Raw genomic sequence first — 27,338 nt, 5'->3', positions numbered from 1 at the left:
GGAACGCTCCATCCGAAGCAGACTCGTGGGGTTGGGTTGGTTGGGGAACAAATAAAAATCCTTTTGCCAAATGTTTGTCGTACGTGTGTGTTTGTGTGCGCGTGTCTGTCTGTAGTAGCTTCAGACATAATTCAACAAAAAAAGCCACCCTACAACAAAGCCTCAGCGCAGTTGTTTGTGAGTCGTCCTGTCGTGATCACGACGTTTCGGGTGACAACTTGTTTTTTTTGGGGGGTAGTATTCTTGCATTTGTTGCATTTCCATCCCCACCGCCCCCCACCGTTTGTATCCCCTGCACACGTCCGACAAGTCCAAAAACACGGCTGCGCCTTTGATTGTTACAGCGGAATGGGACAATTTCTGGCACCTGTTCCCGCATTGTTTTCGTTTCATCAGTCTGTTTGGGAATGGAGACAAAGGGGAGGGGGGGGATAAGCTCCCACTCCCAACTCGAACACGATGCCTGCAACCAATTTAAAACTTAGGGGCCGCAGCAGATCAAAGCTAAAGGCTGAGGGAGGTTTTTTAAGGGCTTTCCACAAGTCCCCGTGCACGTATTTTTATCTAAATTGTTTTTGAAAACAGTTCTTGAAAAATCCAACACTTTGCAATTGAAAACAGGACACTTATTTTTACAATGCTGCGCTCAGCAACTCTCATACCCACAAGGCAGAAAATAAAGAAACATTCCTTGGCAACAAATCCCAGCAGCAAGTGTGCATTCCTGAATGTGCGTTCTGAATAAATATTCGGGGGGCGAAAAACAAAGCAACTCCACCAGTGATTGAAGGGAAACTAAACTTTGATGACATTTCTGAAAAAGTGGATTTTCATTCTATATAATTAATGACGCGCCTTTGACCAAATCTCATGGAATGCTTGTGATTCTGTCAGATCTCAGACACTAACACAATCGAACACTGTGCATAAAATAGGTTTAGTAAGCAATTGTAGCAGCAGAGGGCATCGCAGCACTATCTCTCAAGTGTTCTGCTACCCCCCACACCCTCACAAATCCCCACTGACCATGACGGTGAGGTAATGGTTAAACTAACCCTCACTTGCCTTCCTTGGTGTGGGAAGGCTCTCATCCATCAGTGGATTGACACACTGGGCTGCACATACACATGCACACACGATTCTTACAAGTACACAGGACATATGTAGCACATTTATTTTCACCCCCCCCCCCCCCACAGCCTCAGAGGAACCCCAAGACGTGGAAGACTATGAGTAAAAAGGTGTGCATGTGTTCACAGACGTTAGCGTAGCTCACCATTGCTATCATCGCGGGAATTGACAGGCGACAAATACGGCCGGGGAAAGCAGGGCACTCTCGTTGGCTCGCACACACATGTCAGCTCGTAAGGCCAGGCGCCTTGTCACCGCAAATCCCACGAGACGAACTCACAGAGCAGCGATGGCACAATGCGCACACATGCACACACAATGCGCACACACTCACACACAGGCACACACAGGCACACACACGCACACACAGGCACACACAAAGACAAAGATCCCCCGTATAGCCTTAACAGACTGTAGGGGCAAGTGCTGTTAGCGAGCACCTATGAAGGCCGGAACGGTACACGAGGGGGTGGGTGGCCAGGACCACGCCCGACCGCCTTTGTCTCCCTAGTGGCGATGTTTACACACCGCACCAGGTACTCATTTGAGGCTGAGTCGACCTAGGGGAGGCCCAGGACCGGTTCAGATAATCGTCACTGGTGTTGGCCGTGAGCGGGAATCGAACCCGGGTCGCTAGGTTCATAGCGCAGCGCGCTAACCGCTACACTACCGCTCCCCCCCCCCACACACACGGATACACGCACACACGGATACACGCACACACACACACGGATACACGCACACACGCAGCAGCCAGAGCCACGCTGACAATTCACAGCCTCCAGCCACTAAGCAGGCAGCTCAGCGGGAGAGCGAGCGGCTCGCGATCGGAAGATTGCGAGTTCAGAACCTGGCTCGGGATGGTAGTGGTGGTGGGGGGTTGATCCAGTCCATCATCCCTCTGGGGTCGAATAAATGAATATCACTTTGTGTGGAAGTCAACGGTGGTTGACCTATGGACACACTCGGTCCCAACCATACGAATGTGGAATGTATGCCGCTGGCTCAGGGCTGTCATTGGGAAGATGTATACTGTCTCAATGCTCGTTTGATAAATAAGTAATTATAATAGACCTTTTATTTTCCCAGTCATTCGCAGAAGCCAAAACGCGTCTTATTTTGCATTGTGTGTTTCTGCAGCCGGCCTGTGTGCACTTACGTCCGCTCATCCTCGCAACGGCTTTTGGCTGGCCATCGGACAAAGACGTTCACCGCATAGCGGGATTTCAGATTCGCTTCTGCGACCGTCAGGAATTCTCTTCCTTCCGACATTAGGAAGCCACTGGAGCTTTCCACTTTTAAATCCAGATTGAAAAGTCATTTATTTGGAACTGCCTTTTTGTGTCTCGTTTGTTGTTCTTCCCCCGCACCTCCGATTAGCGCCGTTGGCTACGTACGGTGCGACTAAAGTTCAACATGCACACATACATACGTCTGTGCGTGTCAATGTGGTGCGGCCATTAAGAAAAAGAAACGATGCCTATTTTTAGGGAAATGAGTGAGTGTGTGTTAAGGTTGTGAAATGGAATTGCTGCCTGTCACTTTCCTTCTTCCACTCCTTATGAAGTTTCATGCGAACCGTTCGTCTTTGTGCCCGGGAGAGACAGAGGAAGGACGGATTTGAATACACAAAACACCCGTGGAAATGTATGCCGATGCACCTGATCACAGCATTAAGAGCCGTGCATTGCAGCACAGATAGTCTTTTGTGCAGAGAACATATATTTCTCAAAGCCAATTGTTTTCATCCCATTCCTCGGAAGCCCGTTAATAAACCCCTGGATGGCAGCGTACGCTTACATTGCAGCAAAATTCCTAAATCAAATTTATATATATAAAAAAAATGAAAGCCTGAAGCAATATAATTATTTGGCAACTTAAGTGAATTTAGGTTTGTTTTTGGAGGAGGTTTCTTCAGCGAGAAGAAAGTGTTAATAAAATGTGCGTCAGCGCACCGCAGAGTTTACACGACATGAAATAATTACGAGTGGCACACGTGGAACATCACCATCGCACCTTGCGCTGCGCTAGAACGAGGCGTTCGTGCAGCCCATACAACATCGTAATTCGAAGGTTTCAGACTTACAAAGGGATATTAAGATATGTAAGAAAAAATTAAATGCTTCTCATTTAATTCGCTTAATTCATACACAACGACAATAATAATAATACCCAGGAAAGCCTGACTCATAATAATGAGGACCTTTAGAGGGGTCCTCCATTGGTAAGCGTTGGCCAAATTCAAAGAGAGGAAACCGGAGAACCTGGCAACATAAATAAACCCCACACTTGCCTCTACAGGGCGTTAAAGAGTTCATTGCTGCCCCCTTCTCTGCCATCTCCCAGCCTACAATGGGCCTACAATGCACGATAGTCCATCATGTTCTCTCATCCCAGTGCTAACCTGGCTAAACCCCTACGGAGCCTTCGTGGTCTGAGATTGTGCACATTTAGCTTATGCCAGTCATGGGGGGGGGGGGGGGGAATTGATACCAGAGGATAAATTGACAGCTGCAAAAGGTACAGCGACACGTGCGTCTGGATAGCAACTTGCCAGGTGTTCCTGTGCGAGGCCACTCATATCCCAGAAATGCTCCAATGAATGCTTTATCATTTTATTCCGAGACAACCTAGGGGCCAGGCAACACGCACGGAAGCTGGAATAGACGCCAGACTGCTTCGGCAGATGCACAGAGTGCAACTTTAATGAGGTGGAAGCCTCGTTTTTTTGTGTGTTCCCTGCATACTCTTAAAATGGCAGCACTTCTACCCGATGCATGAAATGTAAGTGGTCAAAAGAACTCTTGTGTTTTATTGTTGTCCTGCTCACCATGTTTTTTCAATTACGATATTGGCAGCATGCCACGAGACCAAGTATTCATTCGGAGGAGACCAACCCATTTTAGAGAAAAGCTCGTCGCAACAACAACAACAAGACGTAACAAAACTTCTGACGTCTCCGCCATCGGCCCCTTTTATCCACACACTATCCCCAATGCGCGTTTGCACGCAGGGAGATGTTCGTTTCACGGAAGACTAAACAATTTATATGTTTTAATCTCATAGCTGGAATTAAGGTAGATTACACCTCAAACTACCGTGATGGTTTAATTTGTACAGTCATTACTGCCTTGGCCGAGAGCATCAACTCACGACGCCTGAGAACCAGGAACGATCGCGGACCCCTCGTTCGCGGCAGCTCGGTGCTCTGATCTTTGAGTCACCACCCAGCCGCCTCGAGTTTTGCATCCAATGTCAAATATCTAGAAGTGGGGCTCTGTGCCTCCCAGTAACACGGCTAGAGTCAACCACTAGGCTTCATTTCCTTTTCAAATTACTACCTCTTGCGCTCTGTAAAAGCAACTCCATTTAATTTGGCCTTTTTACATTTCCTCTGTGCTCATTTAAATCCGAGAAAATGCTTTTAGTTTTAGACCCATTAAGAGCCTTTTTCAAAGTCTGATGCAGTGTATTTTTAGAGAAGTGCCCCACTGTCAAGGTATAAACACTGTGTGAGCACGACAGTCATTGTTTCAAAGAAACAAAACATACGGTGCGAAAAAAGTTCAACATATATACACACACACACAACACTACTCCTCCTTAAGTACCACAACCTTTGTATAAAAAAAAACATACCTGGCTGTGTTTGATGTATAAATATATAACAATAAGAAGAATATGATGATTCTAATTTTATAGTGCCTTAATAATATGTATTTTGAACTTCTTTTGCACCGTACGTAGCCAACCGTGCTAATCGGAGTTGCTGGATGGAGGTATGTTGAGCTTTTTTTCGTACCGTACGTAGCTATCCACGCTAATCGGAGGTGCAGATATGGTGGGGGGTTACAAGGGTGCCGACCAAACAACAACATATGTGTAGTGTGCGAGTCGCAGGTATTCTCTCTCTCCCTCTCTTTTATTTCGGCCTTCGCAGCCTTTGGGGGATAACCACACACCAGGTACGGGACAGCCAACATCCTGCCCGACCCACAGCTCGAAGAGAGACGACGGACCAACGAGTTCCATTCCAGATCGCAGCCGCCCCGACTAGTGAGTCGGAGCTCGCTTTCTACTCTTCCCAGCGTGGCCAGGCTCCGCCCTCGGCCTCCCGCACCCCTCTGGATCAGAGGTCGCAACCGGGTACCCGATACCCGTACCCTACCAGATACCCGTTTGCGACCCTGGTGCGGCCGGGTACGGGTACGGGTAGACCGTGAGTCACTGGTGAGTAACTGTTGGTCACTCATTTCCCAACGTCTTGTCTCTTCTCACAATTCAAGTTCCTAGAATCAACCCACCCGCGCCTGCAACATGGCTTCATCCCAGAGGTCGCAATCAGGTACCCGATACCCGTACCCTACCCGTACCCGGGCGGGTACGGGTAGGGTACGGGTTCGGCCGGGTACGGGTACCCGTTTGCGACCCTGGTGCAGCCGGGTACGGTTAAGGAATCAAAACCCGTTTGCGACCTCTGCTCTGGATCTCCCAGAGGGCTCCGTGCCTTGCCCACAGGTGCAAGTGGTAGAACGGGGGCTGTTGCCCCTAATTCTATTGTCTTCCAATCTCCCAGCGGCACGCGCTCCATTGACTCGTTTCACGTCACTACATTTGTAAACAAATGGGAGTGGCGGGGGATGGGAGCAAATGTGTGGGGTGGCCCGAGCATCGTTTCCTTTTCATGAACAGGGTCACTGTCAGGTCAAGGTGATTTTGTTTCAGCAGGTGAGAATTCAAGAGGCCAGGATGAGTTTCATACCTTAGGGGAGGGGACTCACCAAATGACAACGGCAAAGCAAAACGAGTATAAAAATCAGTGTCAAAACAACTGTTGGCACATGCGAAGTAAAAAAAAATAGTACACAAACATAAATCGTCGTTAAATAATAGATTCTCTCTAACGCCAGTCAGCTGGGACAGGTTATTTTTTGACTGATCACAGTACAATTTACAATTGCGTGACACAAACATAAAACAGATGTGAGGTAACTATTGCCCTCATATGTAAACAGACAAGGATGTCCGTCAAATGCAATTGCCAGTGAAGCTATTGTAAAGGATCGACAGCCTAACATCAAATTGTGATTTAGTTGGGAGCATAACCAAGGACATTTCTGAAGCGATGGAATGCCAGGTGTCTGGGGCATTAACAGAGAATGAGTGAGAACCACGTGAGTTTTTTGTCCTCGATAGCGAACTTTGGCTGTAGTTGGGCATCTATGATGTTTCTATCCTGAATAAACACTTTCGATAGGTAAGCGACAGAATTTTGTGTTGTACGCATGACAGGAACCAGATCTACCTCCGAGCCAACACAGTTATGAGTGGCTACGGTTGTTCTTAATCCTAGATTTGAAGCTTTCGTGACTGCAAGGATTCATACTCTTTGTTTTTTTCGGTAAAGTCACATAGGTAAAACAATAAAATAAATGAAAACAACTAAATTAAATCACAACGTTTCGGAGGCAACACAAGCCTCCCTCATCAGGTGTAAGCAGGCACAGCAAAATAGCTGTAGCGAGAGTTATTTGTGGTGAGACATTGTTATTGTTTTATTTGTATTAATTTTAATTTCATTTTTTACCTACGTGACTTTACCGAAAGAATTAAGAGTAGGAGGGAGAGGAGCCAAGGAGGACGGGCGCAGGATGGTGGGAATATTTAAAGCCTCCTTCAGCCGACGAGCGACGGGAATATTTGGTACCGGGTGCCCTGCTCCTATTGGCTGTAAGCCTCCAGTAATCACGTGGTCACAGCACGTTTTAGTGTAGTCGCCACCCCCTACCCCCGTTTCCACGAGAAAGTGGCTCGCGTTAAGGTGCTGCCGCAGTCACCCTCCGCTCTCCGCTTGCCATGTCTCAAGACGGAAGGAAATAAGGACGTAGGGTGGGCGAAAAGCTAAAACGATGGCCGTATAGCCGGGAGCAGTCTCGCACAACACGCGGATCGCATGAACTTGAACTAAAATTCGCTCACATCTGTAGTGTTCATTTGCACACCCCACCACCACCCCCACCCCCATCGCAAGCATGCGTTGTTTTAACAATATCCTCCCTTACAAGATAATTGCAACAACAACAAAACATATCAAACGAACATGAATGGAAGGACTACAGTGGGGTTTAAAAAAATTCTAACTGCCCGCTCAGAGACAAGCCACGTTTGAACTTTGTAATTTTGGAATGAGAAGGAACGATTAAGTGGAAACATAAAAGAGGAAAGAATAAATGCAATAGCTTCACATTTACACTCTGATCATCAAACAATCGCTTACAATTGCCCGTTTTAAGCCTGACACAATAAGAGCCCCTTTACACAATGGAGATAATTAAATACATTGGCGTTCGTTTCTGCATCCTCAACAACGTTGACTAAGAGATGTCCTTGAGAGTCAACAATCTCTTGACACTGAATGCCATGACCGTCCGAGACTCGCGACACGCACTGACCAGATGGGACAACTGAATCTGTACTTTACCCTGCCAAACGTAGTCCGCTAATGCACACGACGGCGGATGAAGCGTGTAACACGTGGATGAAGACAACCAACAAAGAGAACATAATGCAATTATAACAGTTATACAAATAATACTCCGCAAAATGTCCCCGATTTATCCAGGAAAGGTGAGCGTGGTGAAGACCACAAACCAAGATGGTGGAAAGCTGTAAGAGTGAACATTGAAGGTCGGTTGTTGACCTTGCAACTGCGATGGGATCTAGCGTAAGAATGGAAAAAAAATTGTACGTTGTGGTGACATCAGTGGCAATGGTCATGGTTATCTCGACTTTCAGGCATCTCCATTTGATTGTAAATCAACGATATGTATATAAATATATATTTGGATATATTGCGTGTCCGTTTAAACGGCAATACAAAAGTAAATAATTGTTTAACATGTGCCGAATGGACACTGACAAAGAAAAGGATGAAAAGTGCACAAAGAAGCATTGGAGAGATGCATGCGCCTCTGAGGCCATCTCGATTGCGCTTCCTTCTGATAACAGGAAGCCACTGAAGCTATGCACTTTTAAATCTAGATTGAAAGGTCATTTCTTTAGAACTGCTTTTTGTGTTTACTTTGTTGCCCTTCCCCCGATCCTCCGATCAGTGCTGTTGCCTACGTACGGTGCAAAAAAAGTTTTACATACAGTACATACATGCTTGGAATTGCACTGGCAGACAGAAGAACTCATCTAACCAGGGAACCAATTGCAAATCAGAGAGATGACAATTAAAACGAGGGCTTGGGATGATGGCCGATGGACGAGACCAGTGATGGAGATGGCAGACGAACCCATCCAAGGTGACCTACTCGAGCGGACGAATGAGATCAGAATCAGAATATGAATTTATCCTCGAGGAATCCGCTGAGCTATACAGCTCTTTTCACAGGTATTCAGTAGGTGTGGATAGACGGCACCAGCACGAAAAGTATGGTAGCGGTGCGTGGAGGACTTCATCCACCAATGGGTAGACAAAGGCTGATGATGATGATGGTAATGGTGACAATAATAATGATGTGCCTATGAGTAAACCTGGACTTTCCATCACTCATAAAGCCCATAGCTAAGGAAGCCTCCTGTTGCCGGTAGTTTCACTGCTTGGCACACATCACCAAGTGTCCTCATGATGAAGAGGCTTTATTATTATTATTCACGTCATTGGTACTGTGTGTGCCGATGATTAAATGCACTTCCAAAAAAACCGAAATCGTGGGTGTCTACTTGCTTTAACATGCCAAAAAGTTCACCTCGTGAATGGATGTTCTTTATCTGAACGTCTCTTCTTTGAAAAAAACTATTTTTGATCTCCATTTCCTTGAACAGAAAAGTTTTCCAATTATTCACTCATCTGTCTACATCTTTGGTAATTAATTTCACAAAACGTGTTTTTTATTTTATTCATGAAGTACAGCGAAATTGAAAATGAGAAAAATAAACATTTTTGGAACACGTAAAGCTGCATTTTAGGATGCAAAAAGCAATCAGCAAAAGAAAGACACTTAGATTTCCGTGCAAAGGCAAACGAAATAACAACGGAAAAATATTTTAAGCTGCTCACATGTTAATAAACTTGTCAAAAAAGTATACATTTGTTACATTTTAATTAATACGCATTCATGTACTATCCTTGCAGTACAAACAATGTGTAGGTACCACTAATTGAAGAATAAACATTCCCAATGGACATGACAATTAGGGCTCACACATGGGCACTGGGGGCTCTGGCTAAGAGCCAAGCAGATGCTCTCTTAAGGCACCAATTAATGCACAATTTCATGACGCAAGCAGTCACAGCGTCACCTACATCTTTCGAGTTGGGCAGATTGATGCTCTTTCAGGAAGTGGCCTGAGTTTTTTCCTCATGACAAATTAGAGTAACAATTGCATTCATTGTGCAAAACTATTACGTGAAATTGTTACATATATATTACCATGATGAATTGCCTGTTAATGACTGAAAATGACAAATGGGTCAGACGTGTGCTATGATATATATACTTGTGCATTTGAATATCTATATGACGGATTCTGTAAAATCGTTGGATTGTGAGAGATGGTGGCGGCTTGGTGAGACTATTATCCAACAATGGATTGACAGTGGCTGATGATGTGTTACCATATTTGTGGGTGGGGGTGCAGTGGTAGTGGTGGTTTACGCCCTGCACTATGAACCCAATCCCCCCGAGTTCAATTTTGGGCCACGGCTGATATCAGCAGCGAGTGATATCTGCACTGGTCCTGGGTGTCCCACCTTCGCCAAGCCACACTGACCAATGTGGAGAAAGTACCTTCAGATGACCTCCATAACCGACAGAGTATGGGGGAGGCCTTCATCCAGTAGTGGATTGGCAAAGGGCTGTGAATGATTCTGATTATTATACTTGTTTATTGTATTTTCGTGTGTGTGTGTGTGCAGTCCTGTATCGTACCCTAATTTTATTTAATCTATTGATCTACAACCAAAATAAACAGATGGAGAAACAAATAAATGGCTTTTCAGCTATGTTGGCATTCCGTAGTTATTCAAAGCAAAACTGTTGGATTTAGGCACCAACCCTTCATTTATCAACATTATTTTATTGGATGTTAACACAAACTCCACTAATGTGATATAATACGTGACAGAATTACAGTGGGTTAGTGCCAAATTAAATCAGAATGCACGAACGTGAGGTCACGGATTGAAATCTGCGCAGTCCACCGAGGCGTTGTGCATTATGACAACGCCACCCACAAACTCATTCACACCGCCCCTCTCTCTCCACCCACACACCTCATCGTCTACTCCCCCCCTCCCCCCCTCCACACTGCCCACATTGTGTGCGTCTCGCTGCACCATGCCACCCTCCCATCCGCCACCATTCCCACAGTTCCCTTCCTCTATCTCTCCTACTTTGCATCTCTAACAAGCGTGTCTGCAGAAGGGGAAGCCTGTTACGAGGAATAATGCTTTGACTAATGAGTGGTCGTAGCCAGGCAGAGACGGGGCAGAGGTTACAACTGACGCAGACCCTTCAATGCATTCAGATGCCACATTCACTGAGGAGGGACAATGCGTTGTCTATGCCTGCATCTGTTGCAACTCTACACTTCGTACAGATGTATGGAATAAGGGGTAGTTTTTGTCCGCTTTTTAACAACACAACTCCCAACCAATGACGTAAAAATGTAAAGCCATGTCACTGACTTATTGGGGATTTTAACTGTGAAAGGAGTGATTCAATTTTGTTCAATATCACGGTTTTGCACAATGGCTCATTTAATAGACTATTTAAATAAGTTTTCTTTTTTATAGAAAATGATTGCCTGCAAATGTCTTACAATCAGTGGATAAATCAAGAGCATAGTTGTTTGATTCCAGTGAGATGTGAGAATATTGGTATACACAAAAGCAGTCTGCAGCGGAAAATACATGACTTTGAGAACATGTTATTTAAAGAAATTTAGATAATACTTGGTTTAAAATCGTATTTAAAAATAAAAAGGCGTGGTTTTTATGTCTACTTGAATGCAAGGACATGAAATAAACCTTACTACCCCCTACTTGCCCACCTCCCAAAGAAAATAAATATGATCAAGACAAATAAACCACTGGGATTTGATCTGATATATTTCACTTTCAATGCATGAGCGAATAAATGGTGGATTACTACGCTCTGAAGTATATTTTAGAATGTGCATGTGCACTGCGGGATATATTGCTGCATTTGTGCACACATTGTGACTTCTCAAAGTGCAACATTTTGGACGTGCAATGATGTAACACACCAAGCCATGAAGAAAACAAAGTGCTTAACTCACGAAAATAAAACAAACAAAAAATGTCATTACATTACAGATTACTTTTTTTTCTCAAATGAAGGACTGAGAACCTAATACAAAACATGTCATCGCCATATTTATTTGGTTTGCAAGTCTGTGCGCTATTTTCTAAATAAAACATGTTTTGTTGTTGTTGCTAGAAAAGTAAAAGGCTCGAAAGAAAGCTGTCTCTGGTGTGCACCAATCAGTTTCAAAGACAATGTATATACTATCAGAGCATGTTTTTTTGCATGTTCACAAGTATATGTGGCTAATGCGGATGTGATTCCTTGCAAAAAATTTCAGTTTGTTGTCTGAACATCTTAACACCTGTTTTATTGTCAGAAAGGGTAAAACCTATTCTTATATTTTGGTACTGGCAAGAGAGGTCCCATGATAAAGGGCTGAATTTGTTTAAATAAATACTTCGCATCGATGTAAAAACGTAGTCATAGATTTGTAGTGTTTGCACGAGCGGGCCTGGACTGCAGGCCAAATGGGTTATTGCTCAGCAACGTAGCATTGATCAGCCGCTCGCTCTCTTGCCTCATGTCGCTTTGCTGAAAACGTTGAAGTGTGATCCTTTGGTAGCAGTGGGGTGGTGCGGTGGAGGGAAATATTTTCTGCACTTCAGTCCAGAACTCCGGCTGAAATTAATGCCTCGTTGCGATTTGTTTTAACGATGCACCACCGATTCATCAATAAAAATAATACAAACAAAGTAAGGAAAAATGGGATATGGAAATATGACCTCGAACCGTGAAAATCCATCCAACCGTTTGGCAGGGTGAATTGCTACGCGCCAAGTGCTTACCACTCTTATATCTTCAAATACAAATCGAATCATTGCACGCTGCACATGTCTGATGATTGATCAGAACACACGACACGATGGTGCCGATTCCTAATTAAGATAGAGACTGTGTGTGCGCGCCCACAAGTGTCCCTCATGCAATGCAGAGCGGTGCCGATTCGAATTAAGCGGCATTTTTTTCGAACTGGTTACGGAAATCATGCGACGTACAACGATTGAACGCGTTTTTTTTTTGGTTAACGTAAAAAAAAAATGTCAAACAAAATTGGTGAACACGGTGGTGGGTGGTGGCAACCATACAGCCGTGGAACGCTGCTGCGTCGTGGAGACAGCGAGGGTTGGTGCATCAGACAAACGGTCGAGAAACTCCCTTTCCGTGGCTTGCCAAAGAGAATGCGGTACAGCAAATTCGGACTGACCTCCATCTGTCCCTTTCGTATCGGAGAGCGCGTTGCTCCCACATGCAGCGGGCACCCATTGCGCGGACGAATGCATCTCAGTCTACGCGTCCTCGTGTTTGCAGAATGCACAGTGTTGCGTGGTGCAGTATCATGATTGACGCTACTGGGAACAAACTAAATATTATTGTTGTTCTTGTTACGATTGTGGAAATGCCTACTGTGATGGTGTCCTCAGGACTGGAGCTTGAGAAACCCCGTGACAGATACTGCACGCGGAGCTCAACGTTACCTTTTAACGCCAGATATAAAACGAATGAATAAACAAGAAGCAAAACAATTATATAGAAAGCTGGACATCACCGTCTTCACCCAAATGTAATCAAGCATGTGCATTGTGCTCGTATATGTAAATGTTTCCACAACGGCAGGACGAATCTACGGACCAACCCTGGGCTTGCAGCGTGAGTGCAGAGAGCATGCATAATGGGAATTTGATTGGGTTTTTTTCTCCTCCCTCTCTCAAGTAGCTTTTGTGTGAGGAATTTGATATTCTTACAGCAAGACGACGCATTTGTGGATAGTTACCATTGTGCATGTTCTCACTCCTTACACACACAGATGACACCCGCCGGAGTGTATGCGGATGGCTTACACTATTTCACACATATGCAGCGGGCGGGGAGGATGTTTATTATTTGTTTTTAATTAATGTTCCCCTGGCTGTATGCGGTAGACGCGTTCCAACTAAAAGCTGCACAAAGCGCAACAGCACGAGACAGCTGCCTGGCAAGTAGCGCATGCAATAATGAACAAGGGCAAAGAGCCCCCGTGTAGCCTTAAACAGACTGTTGAGACAAGTGCAGTTAGCAAGCACCTATGAAGACCAGAACGGCACAGGTGGGGGGTGGGTGGCCAGCAACACGCCCAGCCGCCTTACACACCGCACCAGGTACTCATTTCAGGCTGAGTCGACCTAGGGGAGGCCCAGGACCGGTTGAAATAATAATCACCGATGTTGGCCGTGAGCGGGCATCGAACTCGAGACACTGGGTTCGTAGCGCAGCGTAGTGCTAACCACTACACCACCGCTCCCCATTAGAGTTGGCACACGCGCACACACACACGGTGTTGTCCCACGCCCGACCGCAGAGCCGCGCGTGGGTGACTTCAAACGGCATTTGGAACATTTTAGGGCAGAAATTGGGGAGCCGCATGTATGCGAGACCGCACAAACCGAAACCGCAATAATCGAGGGACACGTGTACAATGTAAATCAGTGTCAGTGTAAAACAACAGCAAAAATGCATCGTTGCAGAAAGAAAAGTCAACGCTTTTCTCGGAAGCGCAGACACAGCAGCAAAGCTACCGCCGAGTAGAATCTGGTAAATGATATTTGGATCGAATTAAACAGTGATTCGCATCGTACACACAATTAACGCTGCTCTAATCATATCAATGAAAAATGTGGCAGGTAAATAAAGCTCAAATGACAATAAGCAGATACCATCTACTAAGCCGTATGCACGTACGTTGAACTTCTTTCGCACCGTACGTAGCCAACCGTGCTAATCGGAGGTGCCGTACACGCGCGCATCTTCTTACACCAATTACAGAGAGAGAGAGACGTTCCCCACGTATCTTCGCAGGTTGTCACAACAACGCCATGGTTCCCGTCATAAACCGACAATGTAAATATGTAATTGGACATCCCAGACAACGCGAGACCCCCCCCCACCCCCCCGCTCGCGACGCGCACGACCGTGTACTGCAAATCATCGCCCGAAAAATTACGCAAGCGAGACACGCAAACGCCCGGCGAGGCGTAATCTCCCGGACACCCCCGTTAGGGTTCGCGTGCGTATTCAGAGGTGTGGCTTTATTAGTCCCTAATCCATTACCACACGAGGTCTCGGCCGTGGCCGGCGTTCGTGTCCATCACACGGTCATCACGCGTCGCACGGTCATCACAATCGGCGCAGCGGTGGCCGCGGCGAGCCGGGCCTCCCGGAGCCGACGGCATGAGGCCCCCCCACCTCCTCCTCCTCGCCCACCCCCCAGAGGGTTTTGGGCGTTAAATAAAACATCGCGTGGCCGGCGCGACAGTTTCTCATTTCCCCCACTCGTGCCTCGCGCACGCTTCCAACATTTGCTGCCCACTGAGATTTGGGGGGTGTGGGGGAAACTGGGGGGGGGTGGGGGAATGAAATAATGGGGCAGGGAATACGTTTTATTGATGTCAGGTGTTTTTTTTTTGCTTGCTTTCCTCGTGTTGCCAAAATTTTGTATTTTTCTGGGGTGGGGATAAATATCCGCGGATTTTTTGTTCGTGACAATTGTCAAATTCGCGTGGATTTGGATAATTTTTCTTCGTGGGATAAATATTTTGTAATGACTCTAGTCGTATTTTCTATAATAATCATAAATTACAATTGACAGACATTTTTCAATGCACTGTTCAATGGAGGCCTACCCATGATGTGCTGCTATTAACGGGGGTTTGTTTGACCATACTTTACCGGCAGATTCTTATTTATGAGCAAAGTGTGATCGATAATGCCTGTGAGACAGCACTCTGTGGGCAAGGTTCGGTGGACTGCAAATATTTGTGAATCTCTCAAAGCTGACGGGATGAGAGGTGGCCAGAATATGGGAGTAGAGCAAGTGGGTTCATTAGTGGATCCATCTGTGCAGACCTTTAAGTGTTCTTCTCTTCCGTGTGCGTTTTTTCTCCGACTGCTGTAGTTTCCTCTCACACACAAACCACTCCTTAAACAGGAAATGGCCAAATATCCCAATTAAGGACACATGTAAACAAAAATATATTCAGACTCAGCCTTGTTGAGAAAAAAAAATCATTTCAACAAAAAATATAAAAGTATTATGGTCCTACTTGGCCAATTTCTTCTTTGAATTACTCAAAAGCTACTGTGAGGTAAATATTCATGAGCTATTTATGAACAGTTTGTCATAAAAAAATGTAATTCCTATTAGGCCCCATGGTGTAAAGTGCAGTCTCCAACTCTTATTATCCACTCTGTCTCTCTGGCCTGTGCGCGCTATAAAGATTGTCCCTTTATCTTTCAAAGCCACGGTGTTGTTGACGAATATGTTTATTCCCCCACCCCTCCCGTTAATTGTGCTTGTGCACCCAGTGCCACGGACCCATCGAGCATCACCAAACAATCCCGTTTGCCTGCCGAATGCAGTCCAAGTAAGCTTTCCGGAGGAAACGTACGAAGGGAAGACGACTTAGAGCTCTGCACAGATAGGCCAGTAACCTGAATACCGCACCGTCTCCAATATACAATCTGCTTGTCCTCTAAATGTGCGCACGTCATATCTTAGAATCCAATTAGCTTGCATTAACCAGATTGCTACATCGCACAGGTCCAGAATTTCTCTTTCGCAAAAGCAAAGCGTCTGGAAGGCCCCAACGTCGCCAGCTACGCAAACATCTCGCCAGACAGACTTCCCTTAGCATAGCCATCGACGCCAGATCGGCAGAGGTGTTTTGGTGTGCGTGATATTATCTGTCTCGCTACGTATCACGGCTGCTGCGATGCCACACTGGGACACGTTGTGTTTTTTTATCGTCTGACTCACAGCACGGACGTTTCGACTCATGTTTTTTCGAACGAGTGCGTCGAGTCCCTTGAATAACTCAAACGTGACAATAATCCGTACAATGCGTGCTCGCTCTTTTCTGTTGTTATCGTCCCCGAGCTTAAACTTTGTGCAATGCAACGTGGGTCTCCATACGGCCGATTTGATGTTACAGCGCCGTCAAGTATTTTCACGTGACCTCTGCTCACAGTCAGACGCAGCATCTTATCGCGTAGTTTTTTTTCTTGCACGCTTGGGAGAAGCACGCGAGTGTGCATGATCTAATTTCCATGCTAATGAGCGACGAGATTTTGGGGGGGGGAGGGGGCAGGACATGAAAAGGCGAGACCGTGGGACAAGCGAGGAGCAGTGACTGAGAACTGCCAGTGTGTTGCGCGCGCTCGATTGCTTAAGGGGCCAGGTTCGGTGGATTGATTTGGTACGGGACTGCTGCTTTTATGCCGCCACAATGATGCCAGTGTGATGGTCTTCCTGTTGTGGCGGGAGCTGGGCTGGGGGGGTGTTGGAGACAGAGAGATCACACAAACCCAGTTGTGGAGCTCATCGGCTAGCGGAAATATTTAGACTGTACTTAACCAAAAATAAACAGGAAAAGGGCCAAACGCAAAAAAAAAACCACAGAGTAAGCAATTTCAGATTTCCGGCGCATGTGATGAACTACTTGCGTATGTTAATGCGCTCGTGACCGAGCCGGCGTGTGCGTGTGCATGCATGCGTGTGTGCAAGAACATGTGCAGTTTGAGTCTGGTTTGCTGAACCAGGTGAGAACCCAAGGCGCCGGGTTATGTCGTCTGATTTTGCAAGAGTGGCCTGGATGTCCACGCTTGGCCGTCCTGCGTTTAGTCACCGCGCGTTCTTGGCCCGCTCCTTCCCTCGATCTGTTCCACTTGGGAATTCCCCACCCATTGTAAAAAAAAATTGCACAAATTGTTAACGAGAGCATAGCAAATTCAAGAGAGTTGGTAACTTGAATCTATTATGACGGTAACGGTGCCGTTAGTTGGTGCTCGTTTTTCTGGGGTTTTTTTTGGTGTGTGCGGCTGTTTCCCCCCCAATGCGCACAGCACATGGGAGTTTGCGAAAAACGCATCATCGCCTCATCGATCCATTCAGGGCCCAACTATTCAACAATGGCCCCAGCGCCGCCAGGCCGACAATGTGATGCTCTGCAGATGCTGATCTGCCAGCAGCTCACGCCGCGAGCACAGCGAGTGACTGCCCGTTTTGTTTGGTGCAAGGTTCTGACGTTCTTGGCTCATTCTCACAAGATAAGACGAAGATCCTCCATTTAGCCTTCGACTTTTAGGGCGAATGCTGTGAGCGAGCACCTATGCAGGCCAGCGCAGCACACGAGGGGGTGGATGGCCAGCACCACCACGCCTGGCCTCCTTTGGCTCCCTGGTGGCAATGTTTGCGCACTGTACCACGTACTCATTTGAGGCTGAGACGACCAAAGGACGGCCCGGGGGCATGCTCAGAATCCGAGTTTGTAGCACTGCGCGCTAATGACTGCACTACCGCCCCCTCCCACACACACTCTCACTCACACGTTTGGCTACGTACGGTGCGAAAGAAGTTCAACATAAACACACGCACACACATAAAAGCACATGGACTTGCGCGAACGCGCAGCAAATACTAAATGTGCACGCACGGCAGCGTTTTTTAAATAATGACCGAATTCTGGACGCGAAAATGCAAAATGTAATTGGCCTCCAACGCTGCGAAAAAATGTGCAGGGGAAACCAGGAAGGCACCTTGCACAAACACACATGATACTTGCAGACAGTCAGAATAGTCAAGAGGGAGAGAAAGGTTGATGCAATCATCAGGATATCCAATTCCGCAGCGTAATGCCAAGTAGACAGACGAGGCTGCATTCACTGCGCTGGCAAACCAGCATGGACCCACGCACGTACAGACAGACGAGTAAGACTAATATATAATAACAACAACAGCAATAGCGCGGCTTAATCACCGTCTCTTTGTTGAGTACATGGGTATGTCGACAAAGAGGATAAAGCTGGAGTATCCGGAGAAAACCGTCGCATACGAGGAGATATCACTCGAAGCTCTGCATGAATTAGATGCAAATCCGTAAATAGATCCAATGCGTTGAATCGTGATTGCAACCAGACCCATTACTGGACTACCCGATCACGGCCACTTCGTAAGTATCATGCCGACTGCACCCAGGATGACCTGGTGATCGCCTAAGTAGTACAGACCAGGCCCAAAATTCTGCTTAGCTTCAGAGGTCCAATGACATTAGATGCATTTGGGGTGAATGTGTCCACAGGCAGCTGTGTTGACCTCCATATTTACAACAGCGGTTCACTTCTCCCATCACCTGAGCAGTCTTCTCCGAGCGGCATCGCTTATTAATGCACAACCTTTCCGCGAACGCATGCAGACCCCGTACGCATCGCACACCGTGTGCTCCGCGTGTTCTCGGAGTAAGAGCAACCCCTGCCAGTCTGAGCACACACACTTGCATCACCGCTGCAGGAATTAACACGTGACTTCCTCGGCTGCCCGAGATCGATTTGTTCGCGTCAGAGTCTCAAGCAACCGAAAGAGGCCCTCGTTTTAAGAAGCATTGCTATTTTTATGTCGTAAAGAAGCGGTCCAATTAATACTTCTTTTTTACGTACATGTAACAACGTTTGGTTCGAATACCCATCTATATATGCTAATCATATAATAAAGTGCGATACCACTAAAGATGTATAAAACTAGAAAATGAATTTGAAGTAACATTCAGTTTTAATCACCCAGTCGAAATATGTTTAACCATCCATCACACACACACATAGATATGATTGTATTTCAGCCAGCACGTGACATTCAGCAAACCTGAAGTTTTTTTTTTATATTGAAGCTGTTAAATGTCTCATTTATATTTCTTCTTCTCAGCCATGCTCACCCTGTTATTATTTCACAGAATGATGTTCTATTTGATACAGTTTTCCCATTAAAATTCCACAAACAGCCCTGCAATTAAGGCAGGAGTGTAAAAAAACCACTCCGCAAACAAACGATCTCGGAGCCAGAATAACGTACTAACAGTGTAAAGCTAAGGTCATCTTAATTTGCAGTGTGAGGAATTTTCATTGGGAGCCACGCTTGGCCACTCTAGAATTTCCTCCATCGTAGAATTCAGACGAATGCTCAGCGTGCAACAACAGGGCTGGGCTCTTCCTCAGACAGACACGGCCATCATTTTTGACCAAAGTTGGCACGGCGGTGGGTAAAGCCGGCAGGCAGCGCCCAGCACCGCAAACACAATTAAGCCTAATTACAGTCTCTTTCAAATGACATTACAGGGTGAAGCAGACCGTGCTTCGCGTTCAGTTTGCCCTTAATTGCGAGGAAACCACCGTATACGGTGTGCACAACGATCACACGGAATGCGTGTGTGCGTGCGTGCCCGCAGAGAAGGGTAAACTAAGAGCAACCTAAATACACCTGAGTGTTTAATGTCAAGCTGAGTTGCTGCATGAGAATAATAATAATGATAAAGGGCTCTGCTGCAATTACGGCATTGCCACCTTACACAAGGTGGCTCTGTTCATTTTGTTGGGGAAGTGGGTGAGCGATTCGCAGGTAATCTATGAAGTTACCGATTCTCTAGACTTACAGATAATTTAAGAGGTTAATCAAAATTAATTACCGGTTTATACGTTTGTATATGTGTAACACCTCATGTATATCACTTTTCTTTACTAGAGTGCCTTAAGTAGTCTTGGTAGGTGAAGTTGGGTCAGATAATAGATTTACTGCAGGGCAGTGAGTCATGAGCATAAGATTGTTTTTTTTTGTAACGCATTCCACAAATTAATATGCAGATTGTTTGACATAAGTGAAACTTTATTTCTCATTGTATAGACATCCCATTTAGCGAGTGTGAAAATTGAGCAAATTAAAAGTATTTATTACATATAAATGTGACATTGGCTGCTAATTTCCAAGGGGTTAGTTTACATAGGGTTGATTTTTTTGTTCTCCAGGTTGCTCATCATTTCTGAAGGAGACAATCCCAACTAGTGATTTTCTCCAAAAAAAGTGACCTTTAAAATCCCTGTGATATGGAAATGTGTTTGACAATCGGAAAATTTGCAAATATGAATTACAAAAATATATTTTGACAACTTAACAAAAATAAAGCTCTTAAAAAAACAATGCCAACTATGGTTACAGAGATTTCCCTTAGAAAATAAATTAATCTCATCGCGTTATCACCTGTTGTAATTAACAACGGCACATATATATGGTAAACAATATAGCATGCAGTACGCAATTAAAATCTGTTGTTATTTTTTCACTTTTCACAGTGAATGTGTAAAGAGAGGATGCCATTGCTGGAGGAGTGGGTATCCTAATAATGTCGAGAAGCAGAAAACCATGCTTAGCAGAGTATTTTGTTTCAATTGTGGGGATTTTCATATTCGATATAACAAATCAATGACATAAGTTAAAGGTCCAGCCCTCCAATTTCTTGCTCATACCAATGCTGGCAGAAAAAAACACATCTCCAATCAATGGAGCTGTAGAGAGCCCCTCTATATGTATTTGGCCTACTCTTCCATTCTATCCAGATGTCTTGAAAGAGGTGAGAGTACCCAAAATTGACCCCATCACAGGCGATCTGCCAATCAACTAAATGTGGTCTTCACATGCATACTGCTGGGTGAACAGAGGCGGAGTGGATTTAAGAAACTTGTCACACTGTCTTCTTGGTTCTTTCGGTAAAGTCACGTAGAATGGAAATAATAAAATAATAAAAATAAAACATAATAAAATAATTCTCACGACGTTTCGGCCACAACGCAAGCAGCCGTCCTCAGGTGAAGAATAGGTCTGTCGAGAAGACAGAGTCTGAATGAAACAACACCAGGCTTGGAGCGTCTATTTAAGCTGGGTTGGAGGGGGAAGAGCGCCTTGACAAAATAATTTGCATATCAAGATCAATTTAGCATATTTATGGGAAATGCAGATATGGGATTAGTACTACTTGTGAAATTATTTGATTGTTTTATTTTTATTATTTTATTATTTCCCTTCTATGTGACTTTACCGAAAGAACCAAGAAGATGAATCCCTGCAGTCACGAAAGCTTTAAATCGAAATGTCACACTGTTTCGGCTGCCATGCCAGCAGATCGAACTGGCGACCTCTAGATCACAAGTCCGCTGTGCTAACCGTTACACCATGGGGAAAATGCCCATTACAATTCAATATTTAACTGTCAATGACGATACAGAATATCAATGGGCTCAATAGCATGTTTTCCAATTGCTTCGCTGGGAGATTGAACTCTGGTTATCAAGCCCCGTGTGCTAACCACCACACCACGGCACCACCCCGAACGTAACATTACTTGTCTCCCTTTGTATCGAGCGAGCGATCTAACTATCTATCTATCCATCAGCTCTCTGATTGGATGAAACTAGATGACGTGGGTTTGGCCACTGCTCAGGGCAGAGCCCAAGGTTTGAGAGCAATGATGGCGGCATGCTAATTCACAGTGGCGGCCACGGGTTTAATAATGGAAAACGTCACGTTGGCATGCATTATTTTCATCGGTATCAGTCTGACTGTCTGAGTCCAACATAGGGCTCAGCCTGGGATAAATGGGATGTTGGGAGGAAGAGGAATCAATTAGAGTAATACAACATCTGAAAGCTCACAATACGTGCATTGAATCGTGTATTTAAGATCCAACGTGTTTTGATCCCAATATGTTTGTTGCATGCAATGTGTTCATTTGACCTCTGCAGCTACTAGAAGTGCTACCATTCACTGCAATACGTAAAAAAGAATCTTTACACAAATCGGTACCATGAACCATAATCTATTGAATCGCTGGGGTGGGTGCATTTTTACGCCCCTCTATAATTGTAAACTGTTCTATCATGAAAGCATTTAAATCGTTTCACCGATTTCCTTATGTTCACAAAAGGCCAGTGGTTGTCAAATGAAATCAAAGTTATAGTGAGCAGATGTGGTTTTATGTTGTGCCATTAACCTCGAAATCTAAATTACAAATATGAAAAAGCTCCATATATTGCTCATTCACATGAATGCCCACCGAGGAAACCTCCATGAACCCGTTCGCTATATTTTGTTAATAAAATCAGTTGCAGCCAGCACAGATTTCAGAGCATTTCCTTGGAGCGAAATTGGGTCTAATCAGCAATCTTTATGCAAATATATTCACTTTATTAATCATGCATTTGCGCTTGATTTCAGTGCAATATGGACACTTTTATATGCCAAGTCCTGGGATGAGACCCATTAAAGTAAATAGAGACGGCGAGGACGCTGCGTTTATAACAACGTCCTTACCGCTGCCAAATAACCAAACGGCGCGACTACCACCCTCCAGCTCTGCTTGAGACTATCCCGACATGCCCAGCATCGGTTCGTCCACATTACAAACTAATCCCGCCGCTTGGCTCGCGAAGATTCGCTCGAGTCTCGCCCAGGGCTACGGACAACCAATTTTGTCCACCAATTTCACCGAGAGTGATGCATTCCGCCGTTAAGGAAGCAGCATCTGCCGAAACGATGTTAGCAGGGCGCCGCCGTCGGGGCAAAGCTCTGCCCGGCGGCATTTACCCACAATCCTCCCCCCACTTCTGGAAAATAACCTCCCCATCTTCCTCAGCTAGCCCCGCAGAAACACCGACGTTCAGCGAGCAATGATAGCGATGATGGAGAGAGGCTTTGAAGGCCATTACGATGATGATGCTAAATAATTGGCTGAGACGTCCCCCCCCCCCTCTCGCTCTCTCTTTTTCATCGAACAATGAGTGTATATATATACATGCAGTTGAGATGTTACTTCTTTCTTGTTTGCCTCTACCGCTGAGTTTGGCCTACATCTCGGGTGGCCTTCTCCGAGGTCCACCGCCAAAGAAATGTAGACAGATGGAAGAGATCTGGCTTTCAAAACGCCGTGCCAGTAAAGCACGGGCACACGGGTGCGTAGAAGCACGACGATCACGGTAAACAGTTTTCAATGTAAAAGAGAAAGAGAGAGAACCAGTTTATTTCTTTACAGAACTGATCTTTGTTTATCGATGCGGTATATAAAAGTCACCGTGGTGTATAACGTTGGCACATGCTTGGGGTTTTTCGCGCGCGGATTTGTATGCAATGGGCACGTGCACAGAAATGCCCTCGTCTTCGCCGAGTGTAATATTCGTAAAGTAAATAAGTGACATTTGAGTTGATCAGACTGTTTGTTCCGCTCCGAGTCTTATATGTTTTCCTCTTCTGAGAAACCACATCGCATTTTCAGAAAAAAACAAGTACATTGCTTAAGAAAAAACAATAAAATCAATCTGTCAAGCAATTTGCTCTTCACTTGACCTAATTTCATTCATTCACAAAATGGATCGCCCCTTAAAAAATTGGAACAACCCACATTTCAAGGCCACGCACATTTTTGCTTGGATTAATGCACCAAATTTCAGGGGTGAAAAAGGTAGAAGATATCCATGATTAAAGTATGAACCTTAATATGCTGAGTGGATCACTGATGACAGACAATTGCGGGCTGATTCGTGTGCAAATATAATAATAGATCTATACTCATATGCATTAAGCTCATTGGGGCTACAAAGGTTAAACAAATCATGTTGGAATAAAAGGATGGTGAAATTTTCGAAAGATGATTTTCATCCACGAGTGGCAGTTAAATTGGCAAGGGTAGGTGGTTAATATTTGTTACATCCAATCCCCTTTTAACGATATATCAACACTGATTCACCTTCACCTGAGAACGACGTTCCATTATATCCTGAACATCGGAATCAACGAAAGCCCACTCAATGCAAGGCAAGGACACTGTGTTCTGTCAGTCGTCTGATTTTTTTTTTCCTGCAGCAGCACAATATTGAGAGGGACCCTAATGATCGGGCTAAGGTTAATAAATAATGATCGTTGTTTGCCATGCATAATCCACTGCTGGAATAAGTGCTCCCGGTGCTGTTGCCACTGGCGTTGTGCAGCTCTTAATCACCTTTCCGCCAATGTGTCTGCCCCTGACCTCATTCTCACATCTTTCCCTTTGATCATCTCGTCATTGCTATGCCACAAGGGCACTTGAGTTTGATTGGCTCTCCTAATCAGTTACATCTCAGATTAGTTTTTTAAATTGTTTTCTTGACTGTGTGTCATTTTCCTCGTAATTGCCCTATTTTGTTTTGCGGAATTTGCATGACAAATGAGAATGTGCAAACATCAGTACAGAGTCACTGTCTAGTTGCACCCATAATTGTGTGATGAATAAATACATAGATCCATGTCGTTCTCAATGCAACTATAGATGAAGGCCTGCCCAGGCAATGACAGTCATGGGTGTTATTTGTTGTTTGACCATACCTCACCACGTTGGCCAGTGCGTGTTAATTCAGAGGAGGGGGGGTGGGGGTGATATCACTTACCACTTATTTTGTGTCGTGGCCAAGAATATAACTCTGGTAACCGGGATTTAAGCCACCACGGATAACCGGTGAGCCAATACAGATTTTTGTTTTGTTTTTGAGACATTGTGTCGCACTTATCTCAGTTACACACGAGCCATACACAAACACAATCTGTGGCATACGTGAATACTGTATTTCAAAGGTGTCCGATGGGAGTTATTCTTACCAGCAGTGTCTTAGCTCTAGCGGCAGACGTGGGTTGAGTAGACCTCTTGATGTCAGCATGCAGTTTCGGGGACGTACCAGGATCGTGAAGCTCACACCCTTGCCACCGCTCGTCCCGCAGTCGCACCCTCCTGCACATCGAAACAGCAGGCAACCATTGTAGATGATGCTCCAGCAAAAATGGTATCCATTCCAGGAACGACACAAATGTGCGAGCCGATCTAGCACAGCGAGCGCTGTTCCGAATTAGCAGATAAATTGACGAGAACAAAATTGCAGTGAAGTAAACTCTGGGAATTGTTCCGAAGTCTAATAATTACCGTTAATGTTCTAGTTGTGTTTGTTTGCTATCGCCCATTCAGTACAAGTGTAGGGCGCAACGATTCAGGATGCATAGCAAGCAGCTGTTTACAAATGTAATTCCGCTAAGATGCGCATGTTTCTTTCCGAAGTTGTTGGTGTTGTCATTATCACGCAAAGTTAGCAAGCCAAAGGCACACATTGTGAGAATTGCATTAGCCCATGACTTTCAAGGTGCTCTGCCACAAATACATGACATTGCTAATTCTTGTAATTTGCATGCTAAGTAAGAACCATATATCTTTATTTTAAGTTAATTATGCTGCAATTTAAATGCTTATTGTAAAACAAAAATGCCACCATAAGTCCCAAGTCTAGGCTGGTGTGTCATTCATGTATAATATATGCATTTTTTTGTTTACTATTAATTACTACAAAGACAGCCGTGTTCTAATTAGACTCATTAGTGACTTAATCAGTAATCTCGCTCACGTAGACTTACTGCCCTAGATGAGACAAGTTTGATTTGAGACGCTGTGCTCAGAAAACTGTAAGCATTTGAGCACGCTCACAAATCCAGACGCATAGAGCCACGCTCACAGATCCAGACTCATAAAGCCACACTCAGAAATACAGACTCATAGATCCAGACTCATAGATCCACGCTCAGAGATCCACGCTCACAGATCCAGACTCAGAGATCCACACTCACAGATCCACACTCAGAGATCCACTCATAGATCCACCCTCACAGATCCACGCTCACAGATCCACACCCAGAGATCCACACTCAGAGATCCACACTCACAGATCCACACTCAGAGATCCAGACTCACAGATCCACACTAACAGATCCACACTCAGAGATCCACACTCACAGATCCACACTCACAGATCTACACTCAGAGATCCACACTCACAGATCCAGACTCAGAGATCCACACTCAGAGATCCACACTCACAGATCCACACTCACAGATCCACGGTCAGAGATCCACGGTCAGAGATCCACACTCACAGATGCACACTCAGAGATCCAGACTCACAGATCCACACTAACAGATCCACACTCACAGATCCACACTCACAGATCCACCATCACAGATCTACACTCAGAGATCCACACTCACAGATCCACACTCACAGATCCACACTCAGAGATCCACGGTCAGAGATCCACACTCAGAGATCCACACTCAGAGATCCACGGTCAGAGATCCACACTCAGATATCCACACTCACAGATCCACGCTCACAGATCTACGCTCATAGATCCACGCTCAGAGATCCACACTCAGAGATCCACACTCAGAGATCCACACTCAGAGATCCACACTCAGAGATCCAGACTCACAGATCCAGATTCACAGATCCACACTCAGAGATCCACACTCACAGATCCAGACTCACAGATCCACACTCAGAGATCCACACTCACAGATCCAGACTCACAGATCCACACTCACAGATCCACACTCACAGATCAAGACTCAGAGATCTACACTCAGAGATCCACACTCACAGATCCACACTCACAGATCCAGACTCACAGATCAAGACTCAGATCTCCACACTCACAGATCCAGACTCACAGATCTACACTCAGAGATCCACACTCACAGATCCACACTCACAGATCCACACTCACAGATCCACGCTCACAGATCCACACTCAGAGATCCACACTCTGAGATCCAGACTCAGTGATCCACGCTCACAGATCCACGCTCACAGATCCACGCTCACAGATCCACACTCACAGATCCACATTCACAGATCCACACTCACAGATCTACACTCAGAGATCCACGGTCAGAGATCCAGGCTCACAGATCCACGTCTGTGATGTTGGCTTGTTTACACATCAAGCTTAAGAGTAATTTGAATAAATTGTAATTCCAATTCAAAGTTGAAATGAAATTGGTTGGGGTTTGCTTTTTTAGCTTTCATCTACTTGCAATAAGTGCTTTATATATATTTAAATATTGCCTTCATAAAGCTGATATTACATTGCCTTTAGGTGTCTCATTTTATACATCCACAATGGCACATTTCAGTTCCAACAACTGCCCTTTAACTAGTTTGTCGAGAGAGCAGCAG

General features: G+C 45.2%; 1 protein-coding gene across 1 annotated transcript in view; it reads right to left on the bottom strand.

The window, feature by feature from the left end:
* The window catches only part of LOC133340435 (cadherin-7-like), a 124,797-nt gene that overhangs the window by 85,058 nt on the left and 12,401 nt on the right, over nucleotides 1-27,338 (bottom strand). Inside the window, exon 2 of the mRNA XM_061548660.1 lies at nucleotides 24,940-25,069. The gene's annotated coding sequence lies outside the window, so the exon portion shown is untranslated. The remainder of the gene's footprint in view (nucleotides 1-24,939; nucleotides 25,070-27,338) is intronic.

The sequence above is a fragment of the Lethenteron reissneri genome, chromosome 9 (genome assembly GCF_015708825.2).
Source record: "Lethenteron reissneri isolate LAM-NWPU_2019-01 chromosome 9, ASM1570882v1, whole genome shotgun sequence".
Classification (NCBI taxonomy): Eukaryota; Metazoa; Chordata; class Hyperoartia; order Petromyzontiformes; family Petromyzontidae; genus Lethenteron; species Lethenteron reissneri.
Note: the sequence above shows the minus strand (reverse complement) of the source record. Positions and strands in the feature narration are given on the sequence as shown.